Here is a 19,142-nt window from a genome sequence, read left to right as displayed (position 1 = left end):
AATTTTACTTATTCCTACATATTTATTTTCTTCTCCTCTACTAAACTGTAAGCTTCTGACGGTGGGCATTATGCTGTATTAACTTTATATCATTGGACACTGCATGCTGCCTTATGAGATAGACATTTGTTGACCAAATGGATGTTTCTTTCCTAAAATGACTGCAATGGCCAGAGGATAATAATAATAGCTTTCAATTGCCAGCCTGTGGAACTTCTCTCCTTTTCCTTCATGATTTAGCATCAACGAATATTAGAGCTGGCTGGGAATTTAGAGAACATAAGCATCTGGAGGAACTGAGAACAGGGGCTGCTGGGTGAGCATGAGAGCTGGGATGCAAGCCCAGGTTTCCTGGCTCCACACAAGAGCTGCTGCCACCAGACTAGGCAGCCTCTTCGTCTCATTCATTTACCTGTTATCTCCAGCCTGGCAGCGGTGACAGTACACCATAAAGTAGTTGCTCAACAGATTCTCTGGAGAGTTCTGCATCTTTGACCGTTGTCCAAAGTCCCTCAATTTTGCTTTTCCATCCCATCTCAATTATTGTAGTTATATGTGAAAATGAGCTATTAAGAGCTCATTTTCAAGTATTAGTTTTCAAGTAAGAACTTGATGGAAAAGCATCTCCTTCAAATAAGTTGTTTTCTTAATGCTCTCATGCCCATATTATGTGCATTCATTGATAGAGCAGGTATTCATCACATATTTATCATTAGTGATGCAACAGATGATATTTCTTCCATTTATCATCATATGTTATCATTTGCTTTTTAAAATTTACTCAAAATTGGGGCGCCTGGGTGGCTTAGTCGGTTAAGCGTCCAACTTTCGCTTAGGTCATGATCTCGCGGTTTGTGGGTTCAAGCCCCGCGTCGGGCTCTGTGCTGACTGCCAGCTCAGAGCCTGGAGCCTGTTTCAGTCTGTGACTCCCTCTCTCTCTGACCCTCCCCTGCTCACGCTGTCTCTCCCTATCTCTCCTAGAAATAAATAAAACATTAAAAAAAAATTAAAAAATAAATAAATAAAATTTACTCAAAATTATCATTTGCTTTCATTTATTTCTCAAAAATTTACTGCTGTGTTAGATGTGATTTTTAGTCATTCATTCATTTATCCATTCATTGAGCAAATACTTATGGGGGCCTCTATGTGCACCATCCTAGGAACTGGGGACAGAATGCTGAATGGGACAGGTGTGGTCCTGTCTTCACAGAGATTACAGCCTAATCTTGTCCTGGCTATCTTTGTTCTGCCCTTCTCTAATTCACCCTGAAATTCCCTGGGTGAGACGGGGTGGAAAAAGCACTTTCTTCCATCTCATCACATTCTTAGATTCCAGAACTCAGCCCTGGCTTCTGCTCAAAGTCAGTGTTCTCTCTTCTCTCCCCATTCCCACCCCCCTCACATGCAGTGTTTATTCATATCTCTGTGCAAGCCTATTCTCAAACTCTGGAATGTCCTAATCACTCTTCTCTGTCAGGAGGACACCCATTCATCTTTCAAGGTCTAGACCACATGTTTCTTGCTTATGAAGCTTTCCAGTCCTCAGCCACAGGAACCCATTTTCAAGTGTGCAGGAGCACCTAATTTCTTATTTAAGGGCACAACACCAGTCTAGAATATATATGAATGTAATTCAGATTAAAACACTAAGCTTAGAATACTAATATAAAACAGAAAAACTCAGAAGATATTTTTATTTTTTAAGTAATATATGCATGTTAAAAATTCAGTTGTGTGAAGTCCCAGCTTACTCTCTTCCCTAGAGGAAACTGTGATTATAAGTCTGTTGTAATCTTTTCCAAATGCATATTCTATGAATATATGAACAGGAATCCTAAAACTTTTGTGAGGAGGGACTGGACAGAATTATTCGAAGTTCATTTAGAAACATAAAAGCCAGTGAAGACACAAGAAAACTGTGTAAGAATAGTGAAAGATGATGTAGAGGAAGAAAAAAAAATTTTCTCAACTGTCTTAGGGTCCCTGGCTGAGCCTGAAAATTAAACTGGCAAAACTCTGACAAAGACAGATTTACAGGCAAAAAGCATGCAAATTTATTTAATGTCAGTTTCGTGTGACATAAGAGTCCTCTTAAGAAAATGAAGACTGGGAGAAACAGTTAGATATGAATTGTTTTTGTTTTTTTTTTAAAAGAGACAGAGAGCATGAGTAGTGCAGAGGAGCAGTGTAAGGGAGAGAGGCAGAGAGAGAGAGAGAGAGAGAGAGAGAGAGAGAATCTTAAGCAGGCTCCACGCACAATGTGGATTCCGATGTGGGGCTCCATCCCACAACTATGAGATCATGACTTGAGCCAAAATCAGGAGTTGGATGCTCAACTGACTGAGCCACTGAGGTGCCTGTAGACCTGAGTATTTTTATGTATTTTTTTATTTTGATGAAGATTAGATAGGTGTAAAGAAACAGGATAATCAAAGAGTATGAGATAAATATAGTAAACTGGGGGAAACAGCAAGCCTGTTCATCAGAATTCTTCTTGAGATCCCTTTGTCTTCAGAGATAAGGATGCTTCTTTCTTTTGAGAGTAGGGAGGGCACCTCTCACTTGAGAGTCTTATGAGCTGTTTCAGTGGGAAAGGGCAAAGGAAGTTGAGAGTGACCATGACTCTGCTGTTTTCTCAAACTCCTTCAGTTCAAAATACTTAATATGCCAAGGTGCCATTTGCGGGGCTAGCATTTCCTAAACCCCATCAATAACATGCCTTTCCAGTTACCCTAATCACAGCTGATGCTTCCCATTTACCCTGAGCTGGGCATGGCTCTGAACACTCTACTTACATCAGTCCTTTAATCCTCACAACAACCTCATAAGTTAGATATTGTTACTATCCTCCTTTTATGGATGAAGGTATTGAAGTAATTTGCTCAAGATCACAAAGTTGGTGAAGTCTGATCTAAACCTAGGCTTTTGGTTTCAGGAGCCCATGTCCTTAACCACAATGCCATTCTGTTCAAGATTATTAAGCTAGTCATAAAAAAGTATAGCAATAAAAAGTATGATATTGACATAGGAATAGATACACTGTTCACTGGAATAGAACAGAGTCCAGAAATAGATTCATGGTAAAGATGATATTCCAATTTAGTGGGAAAAGGTGGAATATTTTTAAATATTTTATTCATTTCTGAGAGAGAGAGAAAGAGAGAGAGAGAGAGAGAGAGACAGCATGAGCAGGGAAGGGTCAGAGAGAGAGGGAGACACAGAATCTGAAGCAGGATCCAGGTTCTGAGCTAGCTGTCATCACATAGCCTGATGCAGGGCTTGAATCCACGAACCATGAGATCATGACCTGAGCTGAAGTCGGACACTTAACTGATTGAGTCACCCAGGTGCCCGAAAGGTGAAATATTTAATAAACGATGCCAACATACCTATTCCCTTAGCTATATCTTTAAGATTTAAAGTATGCACAATCTTTGACTTGGCAAATACATACTCAGAAATTCATCCCATACAAATAAACTACACACAAAAGTTAGGACACACAAAATGGTGGTGGTTATAAAATCATTGTTTTTATTGGGAGGGTAAAAGAAAAGAATGAAATGAATACAAGCTAAATGTCTAACAAATAGGGACATAATTAAATACAGTCCACACTTAGCAATAATACACAATTATTTGAAAAATATGTCAGATCCATATTCACTGACCAGGAGAGATATCCTTGGGTAGATTGTTAGATAATTTTTTAACTTTATTTATTTATTTTGAGAAAGGTTCTATTTATCATGAGGTGGGGCAGAGAGAGAGGAAGAGAGAGAGAGAGAATCCCCAACAGGCTCTGCACTATCAGTGCAGAGCACCATACAGGGCTGTAACTCACAAACTGTGATATTATGACCCGAGCCAAAATCAAGAGTCAGGCAACTAACTGACTGAGCCACCCAGGTACCCCGTTAGATAATTTTCTAAAAGTTGAACAACAATGTGTGTCGCATGATTCCATGTTTGCCGAAGTAAAAGAAACCAAAAGCAAGCATGTGGCTTGTGTTTGCTGGAGAAAGTGTGGAAGGAATCACTCAAGCTGTTAACTCTACTACCTCAGGAAGTGAGACTGGAGGAATTGGAATAGGAAAAATAATGAAACCTTTGCATTTTTTATTTAAATGTTTTTGAGAAGATATTTGCAAATGACATTATCTGATAAAGGGTTAATATCCAAAGTCTATGAAGAACTTATCAAACTCAACCCCAAGAAAAAAATAAATAATCCAGTGAAGAAATTAGGCAGAAGACATGAATAGACATTTTTCCAGACAAGACATCCAGATGGCTAACAGACACATTAAAAGATGCTCAACATCACTTATCATTAGGGAAATACAAATCAAAACCACAATGAGATACCACCTTACACATGTCAGAATGGCTAAAATTAACAACTCTGGAAACAACAGATGTTGGTGAGGATATGGAGAAAGTGGAACCCTCTTACTCTGTTGGTGTGAATGCACACTAGAGCAGCTGCTCTGGAGAACAGTATGGAGGTTCCTCAAAAGTTAAAAATAGAACCACACTACAATCCAACAATTGCACTACTAGGTATTTACCCAAAAGATACAAAAATAGTGATTTGAAGGGCACATGCACCCCTATGTTTATGGCAACAGTATCAACAATAGCCAAATATTGGGAAGGGCCAAAATGTCCAGTGACTGATGAATGGATAAAGAAGATGTGGCATATATGTACAATGGAATATTACACAGCCATCAAAAGAATGAAATCTTGCCATTTGCAGCGATGTGGATGGAGCTAGAGTGTATTATGCTGAGCAAACTAAGTCAGAGAAAGATAAATACCATATGGTTTCATTCATATGTAGAATTTAAGAGACATATGTACCCATATGGAAAGGGGGGAAAAGAGGGAGAGAGAGAAACAAACCATAAGAGACTCTTAATGATAGAGAACAATCTTAGGACTGATGGAGAGAAGTGGGTGGAGGGGATGGGCTATATGGGTGATGGGTTTTAAGGAGGGCAGTTGTTAGGAGGAGCACTATGTATGTAACTGATGAATCACTAAATTCTACTCCTGAAACCAATATTATGCTATATAGTAACTAGAATTTAGATAAAAATTTGAAAAATAAAAAAATGCTTTTGATAATATTTAATTTGTTAGGAGGACATACTACTTTTGTAAGCTAAAACAACCTGTTCTTTGAGCACTCCAACCCTGGTGTATTTTTCATCTTTCTTTCATTATGCTGTTAATATTCTGTCATTATTTCCTCTTCCTGACTGAAGACAAATATTTTCATCTTGACAGCTCCAGCTCAAGAGTTACCCCATTATGAAGCTTTTTACACTTGCTGCACAGGTAGACTTTTTTCGCACTCCTATATTTGTTACTGTTACTTCAGCACCTAGCAGAGTTAACATGGTATTTGCTCCCTTTTCTGTCTGGCTTTTGCTAGAAAGTAAACCTATTAAAAATAGAGATTGTGTTTTACTTACTTAGTATCCACTGTGCCTGGCATAGAGTAAGGGCTTAATAAATGTTTGTTTAGTGAAGAGGCTAAATCTATGAAGGAGAGACCTTGTCTGGTAGAGTTCATGAGCCTATTTATGGCACTGTTCAAAAATAGCATTGTTCCAGTCAGCAGCCTTTTAAAAACTTGATGATTAAGGAAATTATAAACCCTCTTCTGCTGAACCTTAGTGAAAAAAAAATCCCTAGGATGGTTATATTTAAATTAGCCTTGAGAGGTTAAGCCCTCATATCAAGTATTTACATGTGTAATAAAAATAGATTTTTCCCCTAGTTCTGCCTTCACTCTTCTGCTACCAAACATAAACAAACATCGCTGACAGACCTAAAAGGCAGCAATAGGGAGGGAGTATATTATACCCACCTTTCAAGGTTTACTTCTGTTTTTATTTCTCCAGTGAAAAATATTGCTTAAAAAATTGCTGTGTGGGGTGCCTGGGTGGCTCAGTTGGCTATAAGTGTCCAACTTCAGCTCAGGTCATGATCTCAGGGCTCATGAGTTTGAGCCCCGCATCAGGCTCTTGCTGTCTGTCATTGTGGAACCTGCTTCAGTTCCTGTCTGCCTCTCTGCCCTGCCCCAGCTCGTGCTTTCTGTCTTGTCTCAAAAATAAATAAAAAATATAAAAAAAATTTTAGTTGCTATGAAAGTAATACCTAATCATTGTAAAAAAAAAAAAAAAAAAGAATACATACTGCAGAAATTTATAAGGAAGAAAGTGAAACTCACCTGGAATCTTATTACACAGCAATTAATATAGTAAGCATTTAGCAATATGTATTTCAGGCTGTGTGTGTGTGTGCACCCATATCCACAAATATTTTTACAAAAAAGGATTGTATTAATCATACTATTTTGCAACCTGATTTTTTTCACTTAAAATAAATCTGGTCATTTTGCATATTAATAAGTATAGATCTGAATCATCTCTCTTAGTATGATTTCTTATCTGGATATATTATAAATTATTGAACTGATTTCCTACTAATGGACGTTTTGAGTTGTTTCTCATTTTTCACTGATATAAAAGCATGTCTTGGTATTGCTATCTTGAATTCTGCACTTGTCTAATTATTTTCCTAGGATGAATTCCTAATAGTGGAATTGCTAGGCCAAAAGGCACATACATTTTAAAGTTTAGGAAACATAATGCCAAATTTTTGTCCAGAAAATTTTCCAGTTTCTACTCTGTTCAACACTGTAGGCAAGTGCCTATTTTGCTACATTTAACCTATAGCACCGAGTTTTATCATTCTTGTTATTTTGCATTTCTTTGATTATGAGTGAGGTAAAATATTTTCTCAGTGTTTTTCTTTGAACTTTGATTATGGCAGTGTGTGTGTGTGTAAAAAGTTTTTCATTTTTATGTGTTTAATCTGTCATATTTTTAAGGTATTGGCTTTTGAGATCATATTTAGAAAGGTGTATTTCATGACTATGATAAATTAATGCACCTATGTTTTCTATCATACCTTTATTGGGAGAGAGGCAGAGGGAAAAAGAGAGAGAATCCCAAGCAGGCTCCATGCTTAGAGTAGAGCCCAACACAGGGCTCGATCCCACAACCCTATGATCATGACCTGAGCTGAAATCAAGAGTTGGACCCTCCCTTTTTTTTAATATTTAAATCTTTGATCGCCTGACAATTATTTTGGGGTAAGGTACAAAATAGAGTTCTAACTTACTTTTATACAAATTGGTTATCATACCCCCTTTAAAAATTAATTAACCCTTCTCCTGTTCAATTAAATTGTTATAGCAAATACTTCAATAGTGATTATACAAGTTGTTCTGCATACTTTGTGCATACGAACTCATTTAAACCTTGCCACCACATGATGAAATAGGTACTATTGTTATCCTCAATTTATTAACAAGGAAACCGAGGACAGAGAAGCTAAGAAACTTGCTCAAGATCATATGGCAAATCATTGCTGAAGCCAGATTGGAATCCAGGGACCTCAGGTTCAGAATCCACTCACCTAAACCTATGCTGCCTCAGTGAAACACCTCAAGACCCAGTCCTAACACTCCTTCCCCCATACCTTCTCTACTCTCCCTAGTGAGAAAAGCTTTCCCTCCTTTGACTTGAAATCTTCCTACTCACAGCATTTAAATTCCTTCTTGGCAGTAAAACTGCATGTGTACATGGCTCCTATTCCAAACAAATGCCACTTTCCTTGGTGGCAGGGACAGAGAATTAACTATATTTGCTCCAAATGCTGTGCTTTGCTCATAGAAGCACAAATGATTCCTTTCTCTATGATTAGTCTCTATTTTAATTGGAAAATGATATATTCTCATGGTAATAGCACAAGAGTAACACTGAAATATCTCTTTGTTTCTACAAATGCCCTCCAAAAGCATTTATTAGACATTTTTCTATTTAAATATAGGTATATGTATGTACATTTTATTACCTGTAAATAGGAATATTCTAAGTATCTTTTTTCAATTCATGTATCTTGAACTTAGTTTAATATGTATACATAAAGCTCCAGCTCATTCTTTTTAATAAAGTTATAATATCCCATTGCAAGGATGAACCATAATTTATTTAACCAGTCCCCCATGGTGGGCATTTAGATTTCTTCCAAACTTTTGTTTTTACATTGGTAAAATGAACATTCTTATACATTTGTCTTTAAGGACATATGGGAGAATATATATATGATAAAGCTATAGCAGTAGAATTGCTAGTTCAAAGTATGTATGCATGATGAATTTTGATAGATAATGCCAAATGAAACCATAGATTTTTGAAAGTTAGATAATATTTTAGAAGTTGCATAGTTGGCTTTCAATAGTGATTGAATACTGAAAGACTTGAAGAAAGAGCAATTTAAACATGTATAGATGAAAACAAATACAATATATATGGAAAAAAGGCTTACAAATTGATTTGATATTTACTGCAAAATAAGATAAGCTGGGACTAAAATTAATAAAATGTAGAGTGGTAGCCAAGGTCAAAGATCACTGAAGACCCTGACATCGTATACTGGTTAGAAAGTGGCCTTAGAGTAGTTTAAATTAGGGCTTTAGAAATGTGACTTTCTGTGTTGAAATCCATGGTGTTCTCCTTCTTAGTTGTGTGACCTTGGGCAAATGTGCTTAACTTTTTGGGCCTCAGCTTCCTCATCTTTAAATGTGGGAGGAAATAATAGTGCTCAAGTCATAGAATCGTATGAGAATGAATGAATACGTATGAAACACTTAGAGCAGGGTTGATACACTGTAGCTCTGTAACTCAGTCACTAGGTTAAATGTCATTTGAATGTTCGTAATAGGAGAAAAGATGATCAAATGAGCTAATTGGGAACATATTCACAGACTAGAAAGCTGAAATTCAACAGTGGGGTTAGGAATAGATAAAAAAGCATGTTTATCCATAGTGTTCATCTGACATAGCTGGAGAATTTTTGCCTTTGTTTTTCGGGAAACAGTTGCTTCAGTTGTTCTTGGCTCCACTTTAGAGGATGCACATGGCTCAATGCAGGATGAGACTGATTTTGGCAACTGAATGGAACACTGGAGTGTTCAGTTTTAAGGCTGATTTATGAAAAAACAATGGCAATAAGGCCATTGATTAAAACATCCTAATCCAACAATACAAGAAAATGATTGTTTAGAGTGTTGGATATGATTTTTTACTCTTGAATGAACTGCTTTGTTCCATTCATGAGAATAGTAGGGATTTTAACAAACATTATTTAGTGTTTTCCATTGTTGAAGAACTTAAAGTTTGCATAATTTTATGTACTATTTAGTAAAGCTATTATAGAGAGCTATATTTGAGCCGCATATATGTACTTATATATGCTACACTATTCATGGTCCCTTTAATTTATATAATAATGATAACAATAATTCTGTATACTTGTATAGTACTTAAAATTCTTGGGGCGCCTGGGTGGCTTAGTCGGTTGAGCGTCCGACTTTCGCTCAGGTCATGATCTCGCGGTTCGTGGGTTCGGGCCCCGCGTCGGGCTCTGTGCTGACTGCCAGCTCAGAGCCTGGAGCCTGTTTCAGTCTGTGACTCCCTCTCTCTCTGACCCTCCCCTGCTCGCGCTGTCTCTCTCTCTCTCCTAGAAATAAATAAAACACATTAAAAAAAAATTCTTTTAGTTTCTAATATTTGAGAATTGTTTTTCATCATGGGTACAAATTAATCTCCTGAGAAAGATTGGAACATCAAACTTATTTAACATGAGGTTAAAGAAAAAAGTCTATTTTTCTGTAGTGAAGAAAATGCATTCAGGAGGTCATATAAAATTAATCCTTGTTGAAATGGTAATTTTATAATAACTTTAGCTATAAAAGAAACCATGTGAGAGTCTGATAGCATTCAAATCAATTGATTTCTGTAGGACACAAACTACATGAATCTCTTGTGGTGGGACTGGGGAGGGTGGGTCAGAGAACACAGTTATTTCTTACTTGATAACAAAATGCTATTTCTGCCTTACTTTTATTGGTAAAATCTCTCAGGAAGAGACAAATTACTTTTCTACCAGCTAAAACAAAACAAGACGAAACCTTGCAATTTAATTCTTTCATTGCACAAACTGTAGGGTTCCAGATGGTGGTGCTGTTTTCATGAAGGAAAATATTCTATAAATCTTGTATTATTTTAAGAGGTAAATTATTATAATTGCTCCTTTATTTGCAAATTAAGCTATTAAAACAACAATACCATATGGATACAGTTTCTATTAACCTTAAAAAATTTACTGTTTCAATATGGGATTATTTTAATCTGTAGTGATTAATCAGTAATGTACTTAGCAAAAAGACAGTGGGATATTTATTTATAGTGACTAGTAATGTAATAATGTGCATCACTATCCTTTGTATTTGAAAAGCAAAATGCCCAGAAAATGCCCTTATCTTTGTTAAACACAGTGCTGCATTTATGAAGCTATAAAAACCTATAGAAAAGGTGCAAAATTCAAGACAAAAGCATGTCTAAGGTGGTTAAAATGGCAGTGCTATTCAAATGCAAACAAGGAAGCAGATCGTAAAAGCCACACAATATGTAACTGCCAATAATGCTTTTTTACCTTAGATAACGCTTTATTGTTATTGTGTGTTGTGTTTTTCAGTTTGGCCTCCTTGGTGTGAAAGTCGTAAAGAGAGAAAAGTAAATGCTTGCATGTCTTTATTTTCAAAAGTCACTTCCCAAGAGGTGAAAATTTCTTTCTATAAAATTTCCTATATGAAATAATGCCTGAAATAATGTGGTTCTCTGAATACTTGTGGATGCTTAAGGGAAGAAATATCACCACATATTTACTTAAATTAGATAAAAGCCAAATGTTTCTTGGGAAAGATCTGCAGCAGTTCTGTGAATCTGGGCAAGAGCTAGTGTCTAGTGTGGAATTTGTTATCCTGGTAGAAGAAAACCATATAAACATGATTGAATGGAACACTTGCTGTAGGAAAATCAGCCATTCCCTATCCAGACATTAGATTCCCCATGCCCTTCCTTCAGTCAAAATGTCCTGAAAGTTTTGGAACTATTTTCTGTGTTTAGAGGAGTAGACAGTATGGTGGACACAGAGAGGAATCCAAAGACTTGGTTTCTAGAATCTCATCAACTACTACCTTTTGGTCTTGGGCAAGTTGCCTTACTTGTCTGAGCTGTTCTTACAAATAAATAAAAAGTTTGGACTGGAATATAGATGACCTCTAAGGCCACTTCCAAATCTATAATTCTAAGTCAAAGACATTCGTAGAAATGTAAATTTATTAATTATATGTTAATTACACACATTAAACATATATTTAAATAATAAGCAAAGTCTATTATTTCCCAAAACAGGCAAGGGGATAGAGTGGTTACTGGCTTGCTTAATTTAGCTGTCAGTGACCTTATCAAGAACATTTTTTATCTTTCTGCTCTGTCGTCTTCACTATCTTGGCTTTTCTCCTTAGGCTTGTTCTTCACATGGTTGCAAAATGACTGCTATAGTTTCTAGGTGACATGTAGGCATGACCTCATCACACAGAAGAGGAGCCATTCCATTCTGTGACCTCTTGTCATTAAGAAGGCAAATCTTTCCATAAAGCACCCCTATTTCCACCCCTGCAGACCTGCTTTCACATATCGTATATCATTAGCCAAAATTATATATCACATGTCCATGCCTAAACCATGACTGGCTTAGACCAATAAAAACTTCACTTTCTGGGGGAAGAAAGGACCAGATATCCATATTTCGATGAAATTAGGGTTTATTAAACAGGAAAGAACTGAAGGAAGGAATGACAGGTAGGCAATCAACAGGGCCAGCCACACTGCTAAATAGGGTTTGTTTGATGTCATCATGTCTATAGACTAAGATCAGTAATATACTGCATGGGTAGAAATATCCTGTACCCGTAATAGATACCATTAATCAATAATGGTGTGACTGTTTAATGAGTCACATATTCAACATCACATGTTAATTTAGGGCTGGGGCAAGAATAATAACTCCACCTCACCACCTTTTGGTCTTAAATTGCCAACATGATGCCCCATTATTCTACAAACATAGATATTCTCCTATATAATTACAATATGTCCATCAAAATCAGGAAATTATAACACTGATACATTACTACCACTGAGTTCTCAGAAACGATTCAAGTTTATCTGTTGTCCCAACAGCATTCTTTAAAGTTTTAAGATCCAGTTCAAGATTGTGTGTTGCATTTAGTTGTGTCTTTCAATTTGGAACAGTATTCCTCAGTCTTTCTTTGACTTTCATGACCTTGACACTTTTTGAAGTTTGTAGGCCAGTTATTTTGTACAATATTTTTCAATATGGGTTTGTCTGATGTTGCCTCATGGTTAGATCCAGGTAATGCATTTTTGGGGCAGGATTCTTTCTTTTTTTAAAAAAAATATTTATTTATTTTGAGAGAGCGTGAAAGAAAGAGAGGGAGAGAGAGCGCAAGCAGCAGAGGACCAGACGGAGAGAGAAAGAGAGTCCTAAGCAGGTTCCATGCTATCAGCACAGAGGCAGATGCAGGGCTTCAACTCACAAACTGTGAGATCATGACTTGAGCTTAAATCAAGAGTCAGACACTTAACCAACTGAGCCACGCAGGTGCCCCTTGGCAGGATTATCATAAAAACAATGCTATAAATCTGATAGAGAGAGAGAGAGCAAGTGAGTGCTTGATTGTAGGTAATTCTTAAAGTTTCATATAATTTTGTATCCAAAGCTTAAAGAGAAAAGCAGTTGCTCATTAGTTGTGCCCATATTAGTGGTATATATTATATCCATAGTTGGTCAAAATTTCTGAGCTTCCCAAGAGAAAACTGACTAGCAAGAGAAATAAAAACAAGTATATATATTTCTCTTCTTTGAGAAGATTGTGACACATACCTTTTTCAAAAGGGGTACAACTCATTGAAGTGGTGAAAAGGTAGAAATAGTAATATATCTATATGTAAATTTATGTTTTTTCTGAGTAGTACTTAGCACACAGTAGACTCCCAGTAAATATTTGTCAAATAACATTATATTTTAGGGTAGAGGATGATGAAAAACGTGGTGAGCATCAAATCAAAAGAAACAAGAATAGAAAAAAATTGCTGTAGCAGAGATCAAGGAGTAGAAGGAATAGATGACGTGTTCCTATCCAAACTAAGGCATGATATTACAGAAATGATGAAGAGAATAGAATACACTTTTTAAGCTTCTCTTGCTAACCAGTTTTGTCTCTTGGGAGACTCCAAAGACCATCCTAGCCTGAATTCTGACCAGGAAAAAGGAACCTGTGATGCAACCAGAACCTTGTGAGAAAGCAGTTGCACCATCTCAAAGTTTCCATAATCAAATAAGGGGTTGCTCTACATGGGTAGTTGGAATGCACATGAAGCTTGAGGAAAGTAGATTTCATTGTCTTCAAAAAAATTCATCATCTGAGACATGTCAAAAATAAGGTAGACTCTGACAAAGTGAAATGTTCCCTAGGAGTGTTCAACCTTGTGGGTTTAAAAAAATTTTTTTTAATGCTTATTTATTTTTGAAAGACAGAGAGAGAGTGAGTGTGAGCAGGGGAGGGGCAGAGAGAGAGGGAGACACAGAATCCGGAGCAGGCTCCAGGCTCTGAACTGTCAGCACAGGGCCTGACGTGGGGCTTGAACCCATGAACCGTGAGATCAGGACCTGTGCTGAAGTCAGACACCTATCCGACTGAGCCATCCAGGTGCCCCTAACCTTGCATTTTATAGAAGGATGTCAAACTGATCATATTTAGGAACATCAAGGCCAAGTGACTGGGAGAGTTACTAAGGAGAGCATTAGCAGAATTGTGGAATCTAGTAGAAAAGCCCACAAAGGGGCAGGTTCCTGGTTAGCAACACCATTCTCTAGGGAAAGAAGAGAATAAGTATCACACTTACTTAACAGAATTCAAGCAAAGTTCTGCTTTGGAATCAGAATTATTTACTCATAGAATAAGATGTGTATACAGAAGGAAAATTAATTTTTGTTGAAGAGCAATGTTACAGAAGAGATTTTGATCAATTGGAAAACTGGTCATCAGCAAAGAATCAGTAAATCTTGGGTTATGGGGTTTTACTGGAGCTTATCCCCCAAATCCCAAGGTATTCCTACTTTCGTAGTGAGACACAGTATTAAAGAATCATGACAAGGTGTATTCATGGGTCACTACATACCTTTCCTTCACAGTTCTCTGACCTTTTCAACCAGAGCTGGAAGAAAGCAAAGGGATCACAGCTGAATGGTATCACATTATTCCAGCCAAACCCAGCAGGCCCCTTTCCCAGCTCCCAGGCTGTTGTGTGACAACACTTAGTTAACTCTAGTGGATCATAGATCTAAATGTAAAAGCTAAAGTTATAAAACCCCTAAAGCAAAACAAGAATAAATCTTCATGACTTTGGGTTAGGCAATGACTTCTCAGATACAACACCAAAAGTACATATCTTAGATGACTGATAAATTGGACTTCATAAAAATTAAAAGTATTCATGCTTCAAAGGACAATTAAAGGACAACCACAATGGGAGAAAATATTTGAAAGTCATATATCTAATAAGACCCTTGTATCTAGAATATAAAAAGAACCCTTACAATTCAATAATAATTTTAAAAATAACCCAATTTAAAAATAGTCAAAGGGCTGGAATAGACATTTCTCCAAAGGAGATACATGAATGGCGAATAAGCACATGAAAAGATCTTATCATTACTCACAAGGGAAATACAAATCAAAACCACAGTTAAGACACCACTTCAAATGTACTAGAATGTCTATAATAAAAAAGACAGACATAACAGATCTTGATAAGGATATGAAGAAATTAGAACCCTTGCACACTGCTGATGGGGATATAAAATGGTGTAGCCACTTTGGAAGATGAAGGAGCAGAGGGTAGAGTAGGATTTGACTGGTTTTTTTTTTGTTTTTGTTTTTTTTTTACAAATAGTTTATTGTCAAATTAGTTTCCACATAACACTCAGTGCTCATCCCCACAAGTGTCCTCCTCCATGCCCATCGGATTTGACTGTTAATGGATGAAAAGTTTCTTTCAGGAGCAATGAAATGTTCTAAAATTAGGTGGTAGTGATGACAACACAACTCTGAAAGTATACTAAAGCTATTGGATTGTACACCCTAAATGAGTGCACTTGGTAGTATATAAATTATATAATAATAAAATTTAACATATATGCAACCATATATGTATACATGTGTATATGCACATACACATATACGTATATATAAACTCTGAAGTAGCATGGAGTTCCTGTGATAATTCCTTGGCATTATAGCATGCAGCATGATCTGGCAGCTGCCCCACACATAACATATTATAGGAAGGTGTGATTTCTATGAGAAGGAAACGTAAAAATATGCAAAACAGTAATCTGACTTTTCAAGTATCTGGTTTTGAGGCAGGTGCTTTGGATAGGACTGGGATCAATATTATCCTTTACTGGAACAAAAGTTATAAGACCAAAGGGTCCCTCCATCTAGGATGACATATTCTGAAATAAAACATCCATCTAAGGGTCTGTTTTCATTGCTCTCAATATTTCAGGTAAATTTATAAAAAGTGTATAATCTTTGCTTTCTGAGCACAAGCATCTTTATACGTATTAGACCTGCTTTCTAACCATGGTTCAAATCATATGCAGTTTACTTTTGGCCAACTTGCTTTATCCATCTCTAAGAGAAGTATGTTAGAGATTTCCACTATAATTGGGAGTTTTTGACATCTCTTTGCATGCCCACCAGTCTTTCCCTTATTTACAAATGCTGTAATGTTAGAATCATAATGGACTTATGACTGCTCTATCCTCTTTGTGAATGGTTCTTTCTACTAATGTGAAATATCCCTTGTTCTTCTCCTTGGTACATTGCATCTTGAATGCTATTTTGCTTGATATGAATGTTGCTGTACTTGCTTTCTATTTCTTAGCACTTGCCTGGAAAATGACTTTATTTTCCCTTTCTGTTTCAGATGTGTCTCTTACAAATAACATGTAGTTGAGGTCTCTTTATTTTATTTCACTTTATTTTAGACCAGTCTGAGAATCTCTGCTTTTTAATGAAGGAATTCAATCCATTTAGATTATTATGATTATTATACTCCTATCTGCCCTGTTATTTTATTATTTATTTTTTGTACTAGTTTCATACTTATACAATACTTGTGAGAATAGTCCAAAGGACTCCGATATAGAATACTTATAAGAATAGTCCAGAGGACTCCAATATACTTTTCTTTTTTTTTTTTCCAATATACTTTTCACCCAGATTCACCATCTGTTAATATTTTACCACATTCTTTATCATTTTCTCTCTTGATATATACATAGACCTATGTCATAGGTATGTATTATATAGTCATATATACATAGTTATATTTCATTTATGAGCCATTTGAGAGTACACTGCAAAGATCATATCCCTTTTATTCCTGTATAATTCAGTGTGAATATTCTAAGAAAAAGAAAATTATCCTACAGATCACAGTACCATTATTAAAATAAGGATATTAAACATTGTTGTTACTATTCTCTAATCTACAATCCATCTGCAAACTTTTCCCAGTAATATGCTTATGGCAATTTTTCTTCCACCCCTGCTTCCATTCCAGGATTGTGCATTGCATTTAGTTGTCATGTTTCTGTAATATTCTTTAATTCAGAACATTTCTTTAGGCTTTCTTTTATTTTCATGATTTTGACATTTTATTTATTTTTAAAAATTATTTATTGAGAGAGAGAGAATGTGTGTGCTCACACACACATGGGGGAGGGTCAGCTAGTGAGGGGGAGAGAGGATCCCAAGCAGGCTCTGCACTGCCAGCTCAGAGCCCCACATGGGGCTTGAACTCATGAACCATGAGATCATGACCTGAGTTGAAACCAAGAGTTGGATGCTTAACTGACTGAGTCACTCAGGCACCTCAATTTTGACATTTTGAAGAGCATTAGTCAGTTATATCCTAGAATGTACCTCCATTTGGGTTTCCTATCATCTTGTTTTGTGGGTTTTGTATTTTCATTGCTTGTTTGCTCTTCTTCCTGGTCTTTTATTCAATTGTTGAAGTTTTATGTTTGTTTGTTTGGTTTGGTTTCAGTTACAGTTAGTTTCTCTAGCTGCTTGGAAGTTACAAAATCTATTTCTACTTTCTTATTTTTATATGTGTAATATGCCTATTCAGCATATTTTTAATCTATATCTGGAATGATGCGGCATTTAACTTCGCCCTAAGATGAGATGAACTTTCATTTACTAGTTTCCTCTGCTCCTGCACTGAGATCATTTGGGATTTTAATTTCTGATGGTTATTTTTTTATTGCTCCTCCAACAATTATTAAGGTTTAAGTATAATTTATTTTGGTTTCTTGACACATCCCCCCTTTCTTGTTTTATCTATCCTATAGGTCTTCTCCTTGGGTTTATTTTTAATTGTTTGAAAGTACATTCTTTACTAATTTTTTTCAGAAATGGTTTATGGTTGATAAATTTTTTGAATCTTTGCATTTACAAAAATTTCTTTGCTTTCAAAGTGGAGTTATACTTTGACTAGGTCAAAATTTGGGGACCAATTGTTTTCCTTAGAACTTTGAAGTTGTTATAATTCCTCTTGATTTCAGTATTATTGATGAGGTCTGATGTTAATTATCTTTGTCCTGTGTAGGTTATCTGGTTTTTACCCTCTAAAGCCTCTATTTATTTTTTTTAAGTAAGCTAGTTCTACGTCCAGCATGGGACTTGAACTCACAACCCCTAGATCAAGAGTTGCATGCTCCATCGACTGAGCCAACCAGGTGCACGAACTCTCTAGAGACTTTAGAATGCCCTCTTTATTATTTTTGTTCTGAAATTTGACAAGAATGGATCTAGATATAAATTCTTTCTTCATTTATCCTGCTTAAAACCCATTACAGGGGCGCCTGGGTGGCTTAGTCGGTTAAGCGTCTGACTTTCGCTTAGGTCATGATCTCGCAGTTCGTGGGTTCAAGCCCCGCGTCGGGCTCTGTGCTGACTGCCAGCTCAGAGGCTGAAGCCTGTTTCAGTCTGTGACTCCTCTCTCTCTGACCCTCCCCTGCTCACACTGTCTCTCTCTCTCTCTCTCTCTCTCCTAGAAATAAATAAATTTAAAAAAACATTAAAAAAAAAACCCGTTACATACCAATATGAATTTTTGTTCCAGAGAAATTTTATTTTACTAATTCCTCAATTATTTCCTCTCTTATATTCTCTGTTCTCTTTCTGGAGCCCCTATTAAATGGCTATGGGAACCTGTGACTCAATCTTTATGTTCTGTTAACTTTTCTTTCATATTCTCTTTGTCTTTTCTCACTATGTTTTTTTAAAGTTTATTCTTTTATTTTGAGAGAGATAGAGAGAGCATGTCAGCAAGTGAAGGAGGGGCAGAGAGAGAGAATCCTAGGTAGGCTCTGCACCATCAGTGCAGAGCCTGATGCAGCGTGGAGCCTGAGTCCATGAACCACGAGATCACAACTTGATCCGAAGTCAGATGTTCAACAGACTCAGCACCCAGGTGCCCCTCCCACTATGTTTTGAGACAGTTTCTCAGCTTGGTATTTCAAAATGCTACTCATTATGTGTCCATTCTACTATTAACTCCCAAAGTGATCCTTTCATTTTAATTATCAAAATTTTTATTTCTACAATATTCAGTTAATTAACTGTTTTAGTTACAGAATCCTACACCTTTCCAGAGATGTTTTTACACTTATTCTGAAACCTTGTGAAGTCTCGTACATCTTATTCTTCAAAATTCTATATTTGTTGAATTTTGGTCTTTGTTGCAAGGTGTTAACTTTTCCTCAAATGTTTGCATAATCTTGGTTGTTCGTCTTTTGAGAACCAGTACCTTTGTCGGTTCTGTTCAAACATTGCATGGGACAGACAAGATGTGCTTGGGGTTCAGGTTGGTGCTGGTAGCCTGTCTTCTCCTACCCCTAGAGGCCACTCTTTTTGGTTTCTTCCCCTGCTTCTCCAGCTCCAGGGCATAGCTTTCTGATTTAGTCAATAGGTTGATACTACTACTTTTGCCCTGATTTTGTACAGTTCCCTATACCTTTCAGAGCCTGCCTTGGCTTGCCCACTGCCCCTT

At 36.6% G+C, this 19,142-nt stretch overlaps 1 long non-coding RNA gene across 2 annotated transcripts in view; it reads left to right on the top strand.

Annotated features, from left to right (window-relative positions):
* The window catches only part of LOC120239031, a 34,402-nt gene extending 23,727 nt beyond the window's left edge, over nucleotides 1-10,675 (top strand). For both annotated transcript variants that reach the window (XR_005530339.1, XR_005530340.1), the window contains 2 exons: nucleotides 5,299-5,349; nucleotides 10,624-10,675. This is a non-coding gene — a long non-coding RNA (uncharacterized LOC120239031). The remainder of the gene's footprint in view (nucleotides 1-5,298; nucleotides 5,350-10,623) is intronic.
* The last annotated feature ends 8,467 nt before the right edge of the window (nucleotides 10,676-19,142 follow it).

The sequence above is a fragment of the Hyaena hyaena genome, unplaced genomic scaffold (assembly GCF_003009895.1).
Source record: "Hyaena hyaena isolate Hyena2069 unplaced genomic scaffold, ASM300989v1 scaffold_221, whole genome shotgun sequence".
NCBI lineage: Eukaryota > Metazoa > Chordata > Mammalia > Carnivora > Hyaenidae > Hyaena > Hyaena hyaena.
Note: the sequence above shows the minus strand (reverse complement) of the source record. Positions and strands in the feature narration are given on the sequence as shown.